General features: G+C 24.7%; 1 protein-coding gene across 2 annotated transcripts in view; it reads left to right on the top strand.

The window, feature by feature from the left end:
- The window catches only part of LOC132928226 (protein inscuteable homolog), a 36,579-nt gene that overhangs the window by 7,434 nt on the left and 9,729 nt on the right, over window positions 1–19,416 (top strand). Inside the window, exon 2 of one of the 2 annotated variants that reach the window (XM_060992755.1) lies at window positions 5,925–5,968. The exons of the other annotated variant lie outside the window; for it this stretch is intronic. The gene's annotated coding sequence lies outside the window, so the exon portion shown is untranslated. The remainder of the gene's footprint in view (window positions 1–5,924; window positions 5,969–19,416) is intronic. 2 annotated transcript variants of the gene reach the window in all.

Below are 19,416 nucleotides of genomic sequence, written 5' to 3'. Positions count from 1 at the left end.
AGACATGCATTGTAGACACGATCAGACCCCTGAATCTCTAGTGGGGTCTTTCAAAATAATTGATTAGTATACACTCTATTAAAACATGAAACAGTTGAGCCGATCAATGGTTAAATTATTGATATTGTAAAATATTAAACTTTATAAAAAAAGTGAGTTATAGAAACTGAATAACATTTGATTGCAAATTAAAATATTAATACAATTTACCCTAAATAATATATAATATAATATATTAATATATATATGTATAAATTCGGTATCACAAAAACATTTAGGAATTTGAAAAAATTAAACGTAAATAATATATCATATATGTAAATTACATTAACGTATATGTAAAATAAGTAGACACAAAACTATAAAAGCTACGATAAATGTATTTCAATACTAATAAATACATTAAAAATAATAAATAAACAAATATATGGATATAATATGTAATTGACGTATTATATGGTTCTAAATAGGCATTTCGCTGCACTTTCCCAAAGCTTAAAAAAAGTTATAGTGGTATAATATCCGCATTTTAGTTAATTATGTATTATAATTTATAGGATATAGTTATTTAATTTATATGCTATTTATTCATATCTAAAATAAGGTTTATTCAATAAAAAAATACTCTTTTCAAACTTTCTTTTCAGAAAATTTAAAATAAAAGAAATTTTAAGATTTTGCAGTATTGCCTTAATGTTTTCATCCATATATTTCTTGGTAAGTCTTCTATTTCAAAAACGAATGGCCTATGAAGTTGAAGTTGTATTTTTAATACATGAAAATAAAATTAATATTCAGTAAATACGTAATGTATAATTAACTATATAAATTATATAGATAGGTATATTAAAGTATCACTGTATTTCATACCATTAATGATTTAAAATTAGTACCTAGAAATAAATTAGTGGATCATTTATTCGTTTATAAACAATTTGTAAATTAAAAGTAAATAAATCGTAAAATGCTTTTATCATACCGTGTTTAAATAAACCTTATTACTCCACATTTTACTTTTGAATAATAATAGCACTATAATACCAAAGGATAGTTTACTCAAGCTGTTGAAGTAGTCCATTGGTTTTTTGGCATCATATCATTAAATTGGTCAATCATAAGTTGTTTATATGAGCAATGTGTATGATCATTAGCAAAATATTCTTAAAAGAGAATTATTAACAAAGTTGAATGTTCGATAAATGATTTTTATGCTTTTAACTCTTTGAATAGATATTTGTGAAATCTCACTGGTTTGATAAACTAATAGTATAACATTGTTTACAACCAATTTTACATTCACTAATATTCGTAAATTATACTTAGACGATAAACTAAAACACAGTAGTCTGAGTGGTTGTGTGGTAATTATTAATTTTATAATTACTACTAATATAATGAATATTTGTTTTTGTTGATATTATAATAAATTATCGTTAAGCAGTTAAGTTTTCATATTGGTCAATACATTTACATAATAAATTAATAATTAGCATATATTATGTTTTTAACAAGTTTTATTAGTTTTACCAACATTTATACTTCAAAATAAGCTTGAATTTGTACATCTTCATTGTGTTTTTCAATGGTTTATTTTAATAAATAATTATCAGATTTTTAAAATTTAAATCAACTAACTATTTTATTATTCGCATGTAGTATTTCTTTAAAAATGTGATAATTATTATTCACTTAATTATGATTACTGCAAAAATATAATTTTGTAAAAATCATAGCGAGTAGGAAGTGTTTAAATCTATGTTATCAGTTAAAAAAAATGTGATGTATCTATCTTATATACATATGTATATATAATAGTAATTTTGCACCTAATGTTATAATAGGTGCATCGTTACCTTGTATGCGCTATTATAGCGAATAGCAATGAAAAAATAAGAGATGACTCAACGTCTGAGATATCACGAATAATATAATAATTACACATTCCAAAATGTGATTCAGTGTGTACAAGGAAAAAACGTCATGTTCATTCACTATTCCTAATCTATATAATAATGTATAGGTACAACAGCTTTTTAAATATAAATAAATAAATATATTTTGATATAATGCTCGCATAATAGTTAATCATATAGAATTTAATTTTTTTTTTAATAAAAATTGTTATAACTCATTTTTAGGTACCTTTATATTTTATAAATTATAATTCGTAGAATTTTGATTGAGTTTTGATACTTAACTTTAGTAAACTCACACTGTAGGTAGACTGAGCTATAATAATTTATTACAATATGGTTTAGAAAAAATAAAAATTATATAGTTATTGAATAATTTTATGACGCATTTATGAATTTAAACGAAAAACGGCAGTTATTTTGAATATATATATTATATATAGGTATATATATTATTATAATATATTATGCTGAATGAAATTGTTGTAATTGTTGCGCAACGACGAAAAGTAAAAACTCTTCGGGTCCACACCTCGCTTTATGTATGGGTATATTTTAACGAAGACTGCGAAGACGAGACGCCCTGCTCCTATCAAAGTCCCCAAGTGGCAAGTATAACGTCAAAATGGCTTACACCACTCATGCACAACACACACGCGCCCACACACACATAATACGATACACAAACGTTATAGTGTACACACACTTGGATAGCAAATTACACGGTTTACACACTCGTCGCGTATACGCATGGAGTGACTCACTATAATATAATATACATACATAGATATAACACTCGCGGACTGTTTGCGCGGGAACGTCACTGGACCGTAAGAGAAAAAAAAAGTGTATTAATATGATGATGACTACAACGACCGCGACGCGTACATATTACTATTATGTATAATGTGTATATATATATATATATATATGGTATAACATAATATTATTTACTGCAGTTTGGCGCGTGCGGCGTAGACTCGCCGGCTGCTGCCCGTTGGGGCCACGCGTGTTGCCGTCGCGTCTGTTGCAGGCCTATGGTTACGCTAGACGGAGATCAAAACGCACGCGCATATGTGCTATTATATTATTGTTATCGTACGTAGTGCGCACTACGTATAAAAGTAATTTATTATGCAGTCGTTGTACGCGCTTCGGTAGATCGAGTTCGTGGTCTCTTGAAACTGAAGAGATCCGACAGATGTGCGGTCGCATATACTTAATGTTTTGTACGTTTACGGTGGCAATTAATTCGTATGGGGATATTTTTGAGCATTAAATAATAAAATATATTGTACGTATTATGGATAACCGTCAGTTACGTCGATTTTATGCAGTTAATAAGTAAAATAAGTACACGAGTAAAAAATTTGCTATAACACACCACATAAGAGATTTTTTTTGTATTAGTGCAGCGTCGTGCCAGCGTGGGTGACCGTTCTAATATAATATTATAAACACGCACACATTTATTTAAATTTTAAATATCTATGGGCGTAAAAAACAACACGCACAATCAATTTTGATTTTGTTGAGTGTTCAAAAGTAAAAATAACAAATATTTCATTTACAATTACATGTCAATGTCTGTTTCTTATCGTTTGATAAATAAATATAATATATATGACTGAAGATAACTATATTCAATATTATAGTTTTTATTAAATGTTATCTATTTTTTATTGAAATTATTTATTTAATTTTACACAATTAATGTAATTGATACAAATGTATTATTGTCAATTGAATATTTTTTATTTCATCCTTTCATAAAAAAATATATTTATTTTATAGTGTATTATCTTTAAGCATTAACGAGTTTGCGCAATTTTATATATTTTCTAATTGTTGAACATTTCATAAATTATCATATTTATAATCACATCATTAATACGTCTATAATCAATATTTAAAAAAGATTATTTATATAAAAATGTATATGTAGAATTCAAATACCTACCTATTATCTATAGGTATGCCATGGAAATTAGCTATATCTATATAATATAAAATACATAAATAAGATAAAAAATCAACTAGTTGTATGCGTATATTTAATTTAATAGTTAGTTTAAAATTATATTTAAATATTATATAATATAATACTATAATAGATACATATTATATGTTATATACATTATACATCTCATAATTAAGTTTATTTTTCAGGATGTTCGTAAATGTATTTATTTTTATTTTATTCATGTAGTTGCTTATTATAAATCATATATATTACCTATATTTATACCAGCGTTAAAATCACTGAGTTTGTTATAATAGTATTATTGGATTTTACGTTTTAAATTTCTATATTATATAATATACCTTCCCCCCTATTTTGTAATCGGAAGTAGGATACAATTCTGTTGCCGCGTAGATGGTTTACCATCGTATATATATATATATAACGTACGTATGAGTTTGTAACGGTTTTTCGCCCCATCGTGATTTGAGGGTGCGTGAGTTTGTAGGCCCCCTTTCAATTTTTTGCCATAGGTCACAATGATTCCCAAACATACTTTTTGCTCTATACTATAGATAATTTTTTTTATGCACTTATTAGAAAAACGGTTAATAATCAAAATTATCTTAAAAATCAATGAAAAAGATTAAAATTCAAAATAATATATAATATTAAATAAAAATATCTATCAAACTTACGATATTGGTTTAAAAACATAGCTTAAATTTTTTTTTTTTGAACTTCTAAATCTTATTATTTTATCATTAGTTATACACCACAATTATGTTTATTTACAAAAACATTTAGATAACGATTAAAATGTACCCAACTTATAATTATATAAATTATTACATTTTACTAGTACTAAAACAAACCTGCAACGGGCGTCTTTATTATTATAATATATAGTATATACCTATTATGGCATTGGCTATATAACAATTATTTTATTGTAAATTGTGAAATATTAATACATAATAATTAATAACATTAATAACAATAATTGTTTATAATTTATAAATTTTAAATTATATTAATATATTTATATCTTATATGTTTATCTATCATCATAAATTCATAACTATAAGAATATAACTGCTTGCATAATTTAATCAATTTTTATTTGTTTTCCCTTTAATAACCCTTATACTATCTACATAGTTACTTCATATACATATTTTACGTACATCGTTATAATAGGTATCTATGTCTTTTGTTTCCGCCAGCATATTCTTTATAATATAGTACCTATAAGAGAATGAACACATTAATGTTATTCCATCTACACGCATATAATATGTGAATGCGGGATAACGGACATAACCGAATTGCAATAAAAAATAAAAAAAAAAATAAAATATTACGATTATAGAAGGTATAATATAATATATTAAAATAATAAAAATCTATAAATTAATTAAATTATTAAATGTCCTTTCACCTATATACTGCAGCCATTATACGTATAATATACAACAGAATCTGATACTGTAATATTTTAAAATATATGTCAGTAGTAATAATGATTATCATCGTTGATAATATAAATAAATTATTATACAATCACAAACTTTGGATTCTATAACATATTGGTAACAGGCGTAAATGCACTGTAATTATTTGGATAATTTATTAGTTATTGCACTTCTTATACATGAATAATAAATATATGGTACCTCTTACGGAATACCTATAAGCTATAATAATGGTATAACCACTGTTTTTATAAATATTAATTAGCGGTGTCAATGTTTTACGGTAAAATATGTTTGATGATGAAGTACTTCATAATATACTTCAGTTAAATATATTTTCATTACAAATCAGCCAGTTAACCCAGGTCTAATACGATCTGACTATGTAGTTCTACAAACTACGTCTAAATAAAAATAACCCGTTGATCTACATATTTTCAAGTTTTTTTCTTAGATTTTTTTGGATTTTATAACTGTTAATTTAAATTTACTTAACTTGTTTGATATATTATTATAATTTATAATTTATATTACCATAATTTATTGTATATCTACTATGCCATTTTTTTTCAGATTGATTTGAAGATCCAATGTTGGATGTCTTTATCATGTACTCAGTAAGTACCTGATAATATTATTCTTATTATGCTAAAATCAGTATAATATATGATTTGTGTACATAATTTAAACTACGTAGAAGTGATTTGCTATCTAGCTATGCAATTTATTGAATGGCCATATATTAAAAATATATTATTAGAATATATAAATTAAATTAAATTAACATATAAATCACCAAATGTTATGTTTATTGCATATCCTGATGACAAATTTAAATATTTAATCTAATAAAATAATATGATATTAATAATATTCTGATGTTGATTTTTAATAATGAATAATGATATAATGGTGTCAAATGAAAGATTGGTATTATTAAAAACGATTGAGATAATATAGACAATATAGTCGACTATTATAGCAAACTAATTTTCGGTTGTTTATTATTTTCTTTCAGTTTTTTTTGTAATCGATTTTGGCTTTGGTATGTTTGTTACATTTGTTGTATGGATTGAATTTAATTCAAATTAGGTCATATAAATATGTGGACATAAAATATCAATATAGTTTTATTTTTTAATATTGTTAACAACTTGCAACTCCACATACAAGCTGATAAATAGCTAATAATAACTAACAAACTCTACAATTTCGTGTTGGATTTTTGTAAAACAATATATTACAGTGTCACACAAAATATTTCTTGAACATACAATTATATTTATATTGAATTTTTTTGAAAAATTGGTGTATGTACCTAAATACTGTATTACATTTTAATACTAAAGCAATTAATTATAAATAAATTAGGTAGTTATTGTTTTACAAATATCAATTTTAATTCTCAAATATATAAATACTCTAGTCTCTAATAGGAAATAACTTTGAATTATAATTAAAAAGTAATCTTTTAATATTATGTCAACCCGTTTTTTATTACAATTTATTTAATGTCAATGATCGAATTGTTTACATTTAAAAATTCTAAACATAATTTTTAATAAAATATTATACGAGTGGTAAACTTTATATAACCTTGTAGTAGGGATGATAATCCCTGGAAAAAACCCTCGACGAAAAACCCCCGAAATAAAATATTTTGTTTCCTAATATTTTGACGATAGTATATAAGATATAAAGACTATGTTACCCTATGTGTAAGGAGTAGTGTATATACCTTTGATTATATAATATAAAGTAATATACACCTATATAATATATTATGTATTCTGGAGCCCATTATATTTAATACGAAAAATGAGATATGAGGTTGCTGCAGATTATGCAAAATCAGCAATAGATGAGGCTGGAGAAATCAATAAGTTAACTACTAAACTTGGTCAAATTATGTTGAAAGAAAAAAGATTGAAACAACTTTGAAAAATAAATATTTCCGATTTCTTAAATTCAGTAACCCACAATATTAAGAAACGATCTAATAATTAACAATAAATAAAAAAAAAATAACACTATATTATATTTAATAATAATATAATATAATATAAATACATATATATATACATATAAGTATATTATTTAAATTTTAAAATAAATGAAGAATAGTTATATTTTACCTTGTATCAAAAGTATCTGTATCAAAACAAAATTTGTTGGTTAACAATAGGTAACCTTCAAAAATGTATAAAAACTAATAGGTACCTTAAAAAAAGAATTTTTTAGTATTTAAAATTAATCTAAGCAGGTAAAGTTTGGTAAATATACACTACACACGTTAATTATATACATTAGAAAATGAATATATTATAGATTTTTAGTTTGTTAATATAAAACATTTTTCATCGTGACATAGCTGCTGGGTGCTATATTTTAACCATATTGTCCATTCAATACTGGTCAACCATTGTAGTGGCTATATTAATATATAAACTAAATGCACACACACGTATATAATATTACCTGAGTTTTTTTCCTCCACGTACCAATTGTGATTTCATTATTTACCGAGCACGTCAATTGGGATGCGAACGATAGTAAAATATTTATTACACATAGTAAACAGGAAGGTCTCCGTGATCGTACATGTCCCGGGGAATGAACCATTGTTGGTTAGAAACGGGCAAGAGCAGAATTCATAATGAGAGCGCGACGCGCGGGTGTGTTGCCCTTTGAAAAATGTACCGCAGTTACGCATAACACAACCGATCTTGAAATACCTGCTGTGATTTTTACGAAAAATGAGTTTTCTCTTATATATATTATTTCATAGCCGTAACCCGCGTTATGTTTTATAAAATTAAACTATTTTGATGACAATACGGTTGTGTAAGACCATATTGAATATTAATTTTGTTCAAGATCTACATCTGATAATGTTATTATTTATACCATTTACATATACCTATATAGCTACCTATATCGTGTAATTTATTTTACGTACGAAGTAACGGCATTTTGATGATTTTATCCTTAACAATATTTATTACATCCGATTTCTCAATCAATTAAAAATAATTGTTGCTTCATAATACCTAACTAATAACAGATATAGGAGCACCTGTATACTTAACCGCTAACACGATTTCAATCGTAGATAACACATTATATGTATGTGCGTAAATTAATATATTTTAAAATAAAAATGACTCGTTGATCCTCCAAAATTATTACATACCTTTAATTTAATCGTTTACAATTTAAAATTTAACTAAATTAATAGAGGGACATAACAATAAACATTAAATCAATAGATTTCTATAAAATAATTGGACCTTATTCAAATGTATTTCAACATACTGGTTATGATTAATTTAGTATTATTCATTGAAAAAATGAACACCTAATTATATATTATAAAAACGTCCAAACTTTAAATCTCGTAATGTGAAGGTAATTTAATACAAACAATATAGGGTTGATCGTTTAGTCTGAAAATGTTTTTATTATTCATTAAAAAATTTAAAATTTAATGGACTATAAGAGCTGTAGTTTCCAAGGAGTTAAACTAGTTAAAGTTATAGCTTATAAGTCTTATGATTATGATAAGCGGATTATCTATTGGAACAACATATTTTAATGATTTGCCACTCAATTTGTCTCTTATAAACTTTAAATATATGTAACTAATTAAACTATTTATTCAACTTAGGTACTTGATTTTATACTTGAAATTCTCAGAAAAATATTATTTTTTTTTAATTTTAAATAGGTATTACATTTATTAATATAAAAAAATGAACAATAATTAATAAATATACTTCAACCTAGGTATCTAAAAAATGTGTTCCTTAAATCGAGAAAATTTTTTGAGAAAATAACTATTTAGTATTTGTCTTAAAAGGAACTATCCTATATAAATTATTATATTTTCAGTTATATAATTATAAACGAAATGGATCTAAATGTAATTTATATTTGATGAAATAACTTTCATATTTAAAATTTAAAATTGTATTTTAAGTGTTGATGAAACTTGTTCTCCAAAACTTAACTTTTATTCTAGTTTATTATATTTTATAGATCTTGATAATAAACTAGTATAATAATTTCTGAGACTAGTTCTGAAGTCGTCATATATTCTTGTTCAATATCAAGTTGATGACTTTCGTTTTTGTTCGATGAAATTATCTTCGTCATCTTTAACTAACATTTAATTAGTTAAACGTTTCCCTTGGAATACCTATTGCATAATATTAAATATAATATACTTCATATTACATATGTTTTTTGTTTCAATTCCATCCTACAATATATTTATATCTTAACTTACAACTTATAATTAATAACTCATCAGCATTCAGCACATAGGTACGTTGCATATTTATGACAAAACTTTAAATTTTAAGATTTCAATTACAATCCTCTATCCAGTGTAGGTTTAAAGAAATAGGAAGAAAAATATATGTATATAATATATATAACTATAACTATAGAGATGTGATTATATCTTGAGTGCTCATAAGTTGTATTTTATATGCATAATACGCTACACAAGAGTGTTTAATTAATTGACTTGATCTCGGACGACGGCCGGAATCGTCGTCGGAACGTTCTTTATATAAACGCAAAACGCGTATATACCATTCGGGCATAACGATAAAATATATACTGGTATTATACAACTGACAATCTATTGCATGTTTCCAGGGCTGATTTGTTTAGAAATAATAAAACATAATAAACAACATATATTTTTCATAATACCTACATTATGGTGCCATTTAACGGACATTTATACGGGATGTCAATGGTGCCAGGTGCCTTTACCCATTAGTACGTATAAATTATTAAAGTTTTAAAATCTGCTAAAAACTTACCATAATAATAAATTACTATGTGGTTAATAAATAATAAATGCATATTTTTTTTAAATATTAAATTATTCCGCTAACCTGTGTAGATAATTTACTAAGGAAGTGAAATCAAATCTAAATTTGTCATTAAGAATAATATTTATGCACATGAATCGTTTGACAGAAGTAGGTAAAGCCACTTATTGTTTCTTGATGACAATTTTCATTACTTAAAATTTTAGGTTTACTTAATTTTCAAATGTTAGAAATAAATTATCAATAATAAATATAATAATGCGTTTATTTTTTAAGCCATAATATATAGAATTTTAATTATTTATTAAATAAACACCCAGCGATGTAAAAACACAGATATAATATACAATTAATTAATTAACTAAATTATATAATCTCGAGTATAGATTATACCATAAAGATATAATAAACATTTCTTAAAATTATTTTATTCTACTATTAATATTCAATATGTTATGAGTTATGATCGTAGGGATCAATAAGAAAAAAAATCAAAGTTTTTAACTTTTTATTGAACATACTATTTACAATTTAGTATACCTACTATTTAAGATATAATTTTAAGTGTGATAAAAGGTGATAGAAACTCTGGCATTAAAGAATAGGACATTCTTCTTAATTTTTTCTAATCATTCCGGGCAAAAAATTATTCCGTTTATAAACTTATATATAAATCTTAAATCAGCCTTTAAGTGCTTGTTTATTTTTTATACTATTTATTATATTTTGTTTTAATCTATTTTATGATAATTTGAGTTATTTGGTACTATTCAAACCTTATGGCTTAAAGTTATATTAAATTGTCTCTTACAATATAGATTTATACAAATACCTAACCGGGATAACTGGGATTATATAAGATTCTGGCAAACAAGGTGTCAAAACAAAGGTTCCAAACAAATATTATTGATCATCTCATAAAAATCTAGTTTTTACTTATTTTAAATTTAATTGTTATATTATATTAATTATGTACTGTTATTTAAATTAAACGTTGAAAATTAGTAATCTTAATTTGAGAAATACATAGCTACATAACATTTTAGCAATATAAAAATATGTCTAATATACCTATTGTATAATTTTAATTGTATATATTCTACAATTCTACATAATATAAAAAATAGTTGGTCTCTGATTCAATGTGATCGAATTAACACTATTATTGAGAAGTTTATTTATAACAATAAGCACTTTAGTTTTTAGGCAGAGGTTATTAGAATATATTATAATATCTAATAAGTATTATTTTACAAGTACGTTGAAAAAATAATAAGAGTTTAATTTTTGAAATTATTCTCTATAGGTATACAAATATGACCATTTAAAAAAAAATATTATTGACTTACTTTTATTGATTTTTATCATCGAAAGCAATGGCAGTAAACATGTATAAATATGAAATATGATTTAATTCAGGCGCAATCGAGTCTTAACTGAAAAATATAATATCGGAACATAAACAGAATTTAAAATATTATGTATGTATACATGTAGAATGAAGTAGGTACTCTCTGTACGTTTTTATTTGTATTATTATTTTTTGCGGTATGCATTTCAAACCGGTTTGATCGCATATAGTATTCGATACAAATACGCAAAAAAATAACATATCGCCAAACAGCCGCCCTGCAAAGGAGAAAATAATAGTTGCAACGTATTTGCCCGTTCTTGGGACGGTACTACGGTAGTAATAGTGTTCATGATGTTTATCCGATGCATACATGTAACATGTACGATGGATGTTCCCGTCTTCTACCAACGATGTCCGCAACTATCTGTATGGTTATTTATTTCCCTGCCAATACATACTTAGTACTTACCAAGTTAAATGTATAAGACTACTCACTACTATATAAACAGTTTAAAATTGACACAAATTTTTTTCAAAAATTCAAATCATCTAATGATTTATTTATCTAGTTTTTAATTTTAAATAACTACTTAAACTTAATTTTATTTTAAATAAACTTCGTATACTCTTACAATGATTATATTTCGACTAAACACTTAAATGGGTAGGTATAATATTTTTATTTTTGACAATGTTAGTATTTAAAAAATGTAGTAAGCCTACATGTGTAGACTTGTGTAATATATATATATATATATTGTTGTTGTAGTATGCAATTATAGAGTTAAATTATAATATATGTATGCAAAATTGAAATAAATACTGAAATACACACACACACACACACACACACATATGTATATATATATATATATATATATATATATATATATATATATATATTATATATTACATAATTCATAAATTAATATCCTAAATCCACGATCACGCCACATGTGGTCTGCATATTAAATATAAATACGGGAAGCAATCCCGTAAGATCTAGTCTACAATTCTAAATTGTAGAACTTATATGTGAGCTGTTTCTCGTTGCCATTTTCCCACTCACCTCTATAGGACTAATAATATCCACTGCCATTTATTTAGTTACTACATATATCTCTAATCTCAGGTAGAATATGATATAATTCTATCTTCAGGTTTAACTAAATTTATTTTAGTGTATTTTAATTTTAAAAGTTACAATAACTGTTATAAGTTATTTTATAATTAATTGTTCCAAGCTGTGTTGATTAAAATTAAAATTATAAACTTCCAAACGTTCAAAAATATGTTACGTTGTAAAATAAACGTATTATCCAATGAGAGGTCGTATGGGTGTATTACAGTACTATATAATTATTAATTATTATGAAACAAAATAATATTTATTTTTCATTATAATTTAACTTTTTTTACTATAAAAAAATGGATAAGTAACACCCACATATAAACATATACATTATATACACTAAGAAAATCGTAGTTTAGGATATAAGACAGGGTATATATAATATATATATATATACTATATAGAATATACGAGTGTAGTATACATTATATTATATGGTATCGACTACTAGTAAGAAATAGTCTCATTATAATTTGACGGAAGTGATCGTACATCACGTCTTATGACGGTAAAAGCACCTGTATGATGGTCCTGTATTCCTGTGTACCAATAAAATAAGAAGAAAATAATATAATGTATTAAAAAAAGGAAGAGAATGGCTTTGACTATAAATAATAATAATAAAACTAGCCGGTCTTTCCACACGTGAGGGCCAAAGACCTCCGATGGACTTACTACAGTGTGTTTACAGTTTACATCATACCTGATAATATGTCTTGTCACGGTGGGCCGCGCGAATACGTGTACACGAGACACGCAGCATCTACTGTTGATTTAGCACTCTTAAGTAGTCTGTATGAATAATTTCGTGATAGATGAAAAAAATCTAGTAAGTGTATAATATACATGCATAATACCTATATAAATATTCAATACCAGGTATCTTAAAATTCTAAATATCTCTTACGGTTTTTATTCAATAAATCATACATTTTATTCATACGCACACACACACACACACACACACACATATATATATTTATATATTATATATACTATATAGATTTGTATATAATCAAAAAAAGGTTATATCAGATTTTAGGCATTTAAAAGTATATTATAAATTGCATCTTATTTTTCATAATATTATAATAGTATATAATATATATAAAGATAATATACTATATAATCTTAACCACATCAATATTAATAAACTACAAAAATATGTATAACCTCCAACAAGGATTTGTTTATTTATATTAATATAAATTGTATTTATTTGAATAAAAAAAAAAAATAACAATTTACTATTCTTCGTGGGACACTCAGTACACACAACACACTATACATCAATTATTATAAATCAATGTAAAATAATTTTTTATAACATTTAAAAAAAATAATGGTATATAGCATTATAAGCATTATACTGTAATAAGTTTAATATAGTCAATAACAATACAAAATGTTTATGATATACATTTTCAATCAAATTTAAAATGATATTAGAATTCCAACTATATAATAACATTTTATTTTTTTGCTAAATAATTACAAATATATGTTATGTTTAGGTATAATATTATACTATGTAAACACAATCGATTATATATCTAGGTAATCAAATGGTAAAATAAGCGTTTAATTATGTACTTAAATAAAAATCCGTTTATCAAAAGTTATAAAATATGTTGTTTATTGATTACTATATATTATATTATATTTTATACACACAAATGAGTAAAAATAAATTGAATTAGTTATATTTCTAATCATTGCATATAATATATCATAAATTCATAATAATATAGTCTCATTTGCACAATTTTTCCATGATAGTTTCGTCACAACAAGTAACTATATAGAAAAAATATTTAGATTAAAAAATGTGTATGTGCTGCTTGTTTTGACTTGTGAATATAACGAATTTTTTTTTTACAGTAGGTTGTAGGTTTATACTTTATAATATCATCTAGTATTCTAGTCAATACTCGATACTGTCAATAAATGCGTTCATCAAATTAAATCAAATATATAATATTGAAATATTTGGAACTTCAAATCGAATATCTATTTAGTTTTCACAGACATTATATTTTTCAGTAAGTACCTGTATAATATGATAAAAATCATTATCAGTTAACTGGAAAATAACATTGTATAACAATGGACATAATGTAACGGGTTTTAACACTAAAGGTATTCAGTAAAGCCTATACATTCTTATTTTTTTTTTTCATAAATGCACTACACGATTTTTCATGACACCTACCGTAGATATACCCACCTATATTTTAGTATGTGAAATGAAATTCTTTAGAAATTCTGTATCTACACAACCATTAATGTAACAAATTTGTTGTGGACCGTGGTAAAAAAACACGTTAGATAACATTACTGTATATACCTACTTAAACAATTTTTTTATTCATAAAACCTTTTTGAAATAAAAATATCATAAAGAGCATTCCATAAATGGGTAATGGATTTAATATATAAACGTTATTGCACTTAGTCTTTAAACAATGTATTAAACTGTGAAAAAATATGTTCAATTGATTACAACAATTTAACAGTAATAGGTATAACTATAATAATTATTATACGACAATTAAACAAAATATAATGACGAAAAAAATAAATAGCCGTATATACTGTTTAACGGATATAATAATATATTAAAATAAATATGAAAATTATTAATATACAAGTTTGTAAATTAAAAATATGTATTTTTTTAAATCAAATACATTATTATATCAGTATTAACAATAGTTTAAGTAGATTCACACACGACACACCATAATATTATATTATATACCTAGTTGGTTATTATATCATATATTACCATACAGGTATATATATATATATGTAGTTAATATTATGCTTACCCTAAAGCTTAGAAAGTATTACCTATATAGTACCATACTTATTCGTTAATAATATTTTCTCACGCCCAATCAAACATATAACATTTAAAATAAAATATTTTATAGGATGTAGTTGGACAAAAAGTAAATTAATGATGTATTGTTTAATTATTGGTAGATAATCCAATAAAATTGCATACATTTTTTTAAATTAATATCATATCGTAATTAATATCAGATATTATTTAGATATTAATATAATATTTACTATTATATAGGTATACATGAAAATTCATATTTAAATGCGAATTGATTATAAAATAATTAATATTTACATTTACATTTTTTTTTTTTTTTTTTAATGCAATGTTCTTTATCGCTGTTATTGTTAAACGACCTTCTGAATGGAGATGAATGCGAAATTATAAATACCGGTAGTGTAAACACGCATAAATCTTTGGACGTCATTGAGATATACTACCTACTAAATACGTACTTATTTCAATGGGTACATTTCTGAACGACTGAGAAAGTGACCAAACATGTTGTGAGATAACACACTGGCATAAGAGACCCGGCGGCGGAGGCTTGTTGTATGGAGCAGAATGCTCGCGATTAAAACAATCCGCACTCCGCAGTAAAGGTGAACATTCTTTCCCAATCATAAAAATGTATAAAAACAATTAAGTATGTATAAATATATAATGATAATGATCCATCTAATATCTATTAAAATATAATACGATATAAACACGACGATCGGTTTGGTGATATATATTTTTATTATTTTGCAATCAATCCTTCGTTTATACGCTATTTTAAAACTTAGCTCTTTCGTCTTTCGTGCTGTTAACCATATATAACTATAATATAAACACAAAACACTAATGCACTATTTAGGTGCTAAATTTCTTTAGAATTCTCGACTGATAATGTACTAATTAATCAACCGTATTAAACACGCATTCTTCACTCACTAATGACGAAGATATATATTTATTTTATTCGCCCTTTATATATTAAAATATAAGTGTGTATTAGAAAAACCTAAATGTTATAGTTTTGATTGTTTTGAATTGAAACGAATAACTATTTGATGTGTATGCTACTATGTTAATAATTGAAATTTATTACAAATATTATCAAGTTAACACCATGCATCACAAATATTTATGATTTATCGTAATAGTAGGTAACATATGGTAATAACTAATAAGTAATAACATACAATATATTGTAAATGGATTTTTTTTAGTGCAACTAATAAATTAATTGACCGTACGGATTTTTTATATTTTAAGAGTGGTTTTTAGACAAACTATAAATAATATATTTTTTTTTATTCTTATAACTTTATAGAATGTTTTAATTTTCAAATATTTGGCATATGCCAATATGCCATTAATAACTTCCTCTTGTTCTGGACTATGGACATCTGGACGGTAGTATGTATATGGATTCTAAGTCCTAGATCAAATGTATACACTCCTGAACACTCCAGTAGCACATAAGTAGATGACTAATCAGTTATTTATAAACAATATATATTCGTAACATATTGCATACAATATAATACATAAATCTGAAGAACTATAGGTATAACTTATATTACTTAAATTTCTTTTATGAAACAACTGCAAGTGTATATGTCTAATGTAAATAACATTAAAGTAATACCAGAAATCCATATAATAATTATATAAACTCTGTGGGGAAAATTTAAGACTGCAATGAATTTAAGGAAATATTTTTATAAAGAGTTACTACCATACCTCATAACTATATAGTATATTTAATAATTCATAACTGTTGTTTATTATAGAAATTCTTAAACTCTATGATAGTGTCATGAAATTTTTTTAATGTATATATACATTTAAAAACTGATGAAACGCGTTGAATATACTAACTGACACCCAGGAAAGATCTTAAATATTATGTATTTTTTTTTTTTTACATAGTTTTCATCGCCATATCGTCACGTGTTTTCGTGGAGACGTGTATACAATACCTATAACGTTCAATATAGGGACATAGGTAGGTAGGTATTATATTAGTTGTACAATAGAAAAAGAAAATTAGTGCTTCATGTAAAATAATGCCTCGAGGAATTTGGACAATATTAAAATGTGTTTAGATCGTAATACAACATCACACAAATTGGATTCTTTTGTTTTGCACCTTAAATTGTACATCATAGCTTTAAAATAATTAGAAAATATCCTGGGCTAGTAGAACACGAGTACCTACACAGCATTTATGCTGCCGGCCGTGTACATCATCTTTAATAAATACCTACATTATAAAGGCGCGGTCTGTATATTATGTATTGATATTACACAATTACATGACGTACGTATACATATTACGATAAAAAATGATATATCGACATGCGCCATGCATTGCATTGTATATTAAAATATAACTAAATTTTATAATATAAATCGAAAAAACGCTTTGGTATAAAATTATGTTTTTCATGTATGTAAATATGTAATAATAAAATGTGTCGTGTTTTTATGCCTAAACAAGCAGGTACACAATATACATTTATCATCTATCGCTACATAATTAAAATAATTTTGATTTTTGCTAAATTATTTTACAAAAAACTATTTCAAATCTTTTGTTTCTCATTTAATAATCATTTGATAATTTATTATGAGTTTGGTAAAAAAAAAAACTATTGTTATTTGAAATTATGAATATGTGATTCAAACATACGAATACAGTTATATAAATTCTTCAATTACGTTCAATTTGAAATTTACCAAATGATGTAGAATACATAAAACAATATTAGTTCAATTTGTAATGTACAATATTTCATATGACTTTATATTATTTTATATCGATTTTATATAAAAATGAACACAATTAAAAATTATAGAAGTGTTTCTTTATTTCTTGGAAATAAAATTATCTTTATTCAAATTGCTTTAACTGCAATTTTTTTTTTATATAAATTACATAATGCGTTATGTACTTATGTGTATTGTATTGTTATATAATAGGTACGCAAAAATACAAAAAACTAAAAGCAGCAGAAAAAATTTGTTGTATTATTCTTTTTATACATAATAATATGTTTACTTCGTATAATTTATAAATACGTTCAATTAACTTAAATTATTAAATATTATTATAAATATTTTATGTAAATTGTTTGACACATTTAAAGAATAATAATTTATTTTAGAAGGTCAGACGATTAGTGTATAAGTCTCAATGTTTAAATCTATATGTGGACGTATAGCATTCAATAAAGAGATTAACAAAACCTTCTAATAAACGAATATATTATTTTTGAATTTTAGACTCGCAATCCATCTGCATTACCTACCAATCTAATTCGTATTCATAAACCTTCTCCTCAAAAGGGTTCGTGACAAAAAAAAACATTATTGTAAAAAAACAGCTAGATATTTCTTTAAACTCTAAAAATGTATTAAACTCTTGACCGATTATAATATTATTTTATTTATTAAATTGATAATACTGCACGTTCATAGAACTAATCTTCAATATTAGTAGTGGTAATGTGGTCTGTAGATATACCATATACATGTACTTACTAAAAACAAGTAAAAACATAGTAGGCAACCTTAAGTGACTATGTATCAGATACTCTATGGCGCTATATCTAAAAGTTTGTTTAAAATAAAACTATTACGATTTATAATAATTAGTAATTACTTACTAATAGATTATTCGCCGAATTGAATTTCATGAGACTCATAAAATAATCATATGATTATAAAAATATAACTTCATATTTTATAATAAGTTATAAACTTAAAACTTATAACTACTGTTTATCTACGTAGTACGCTATTTATTCGTTTATAACCGTAGATTCGATATCGATAACGTAATGTACTACTCAATGGGGGTCGCGACCACTCGGAAGGTTGATGGTTAT

This window comes from Rhopalosiphum padi, chromosome 4 (genome assembly GCF_020882245.1).
Source record: "Rhopalosiphum padi isolate XX-2018 chromosome 4, ASM2088224v1, whole genome shotgun sequence".
NCBI classification, from domain to species: Eukaryota; Metazoa; Arthropoda; class Insecta; order Hemiptera; family Aphididae; genus Rhopalosiphum; species Rhopalosiphum padi.
Note: the sequence above shows the minus strand (reverse complement) of the source record. Positions and strands in the feature narration are given on the sequence as shown.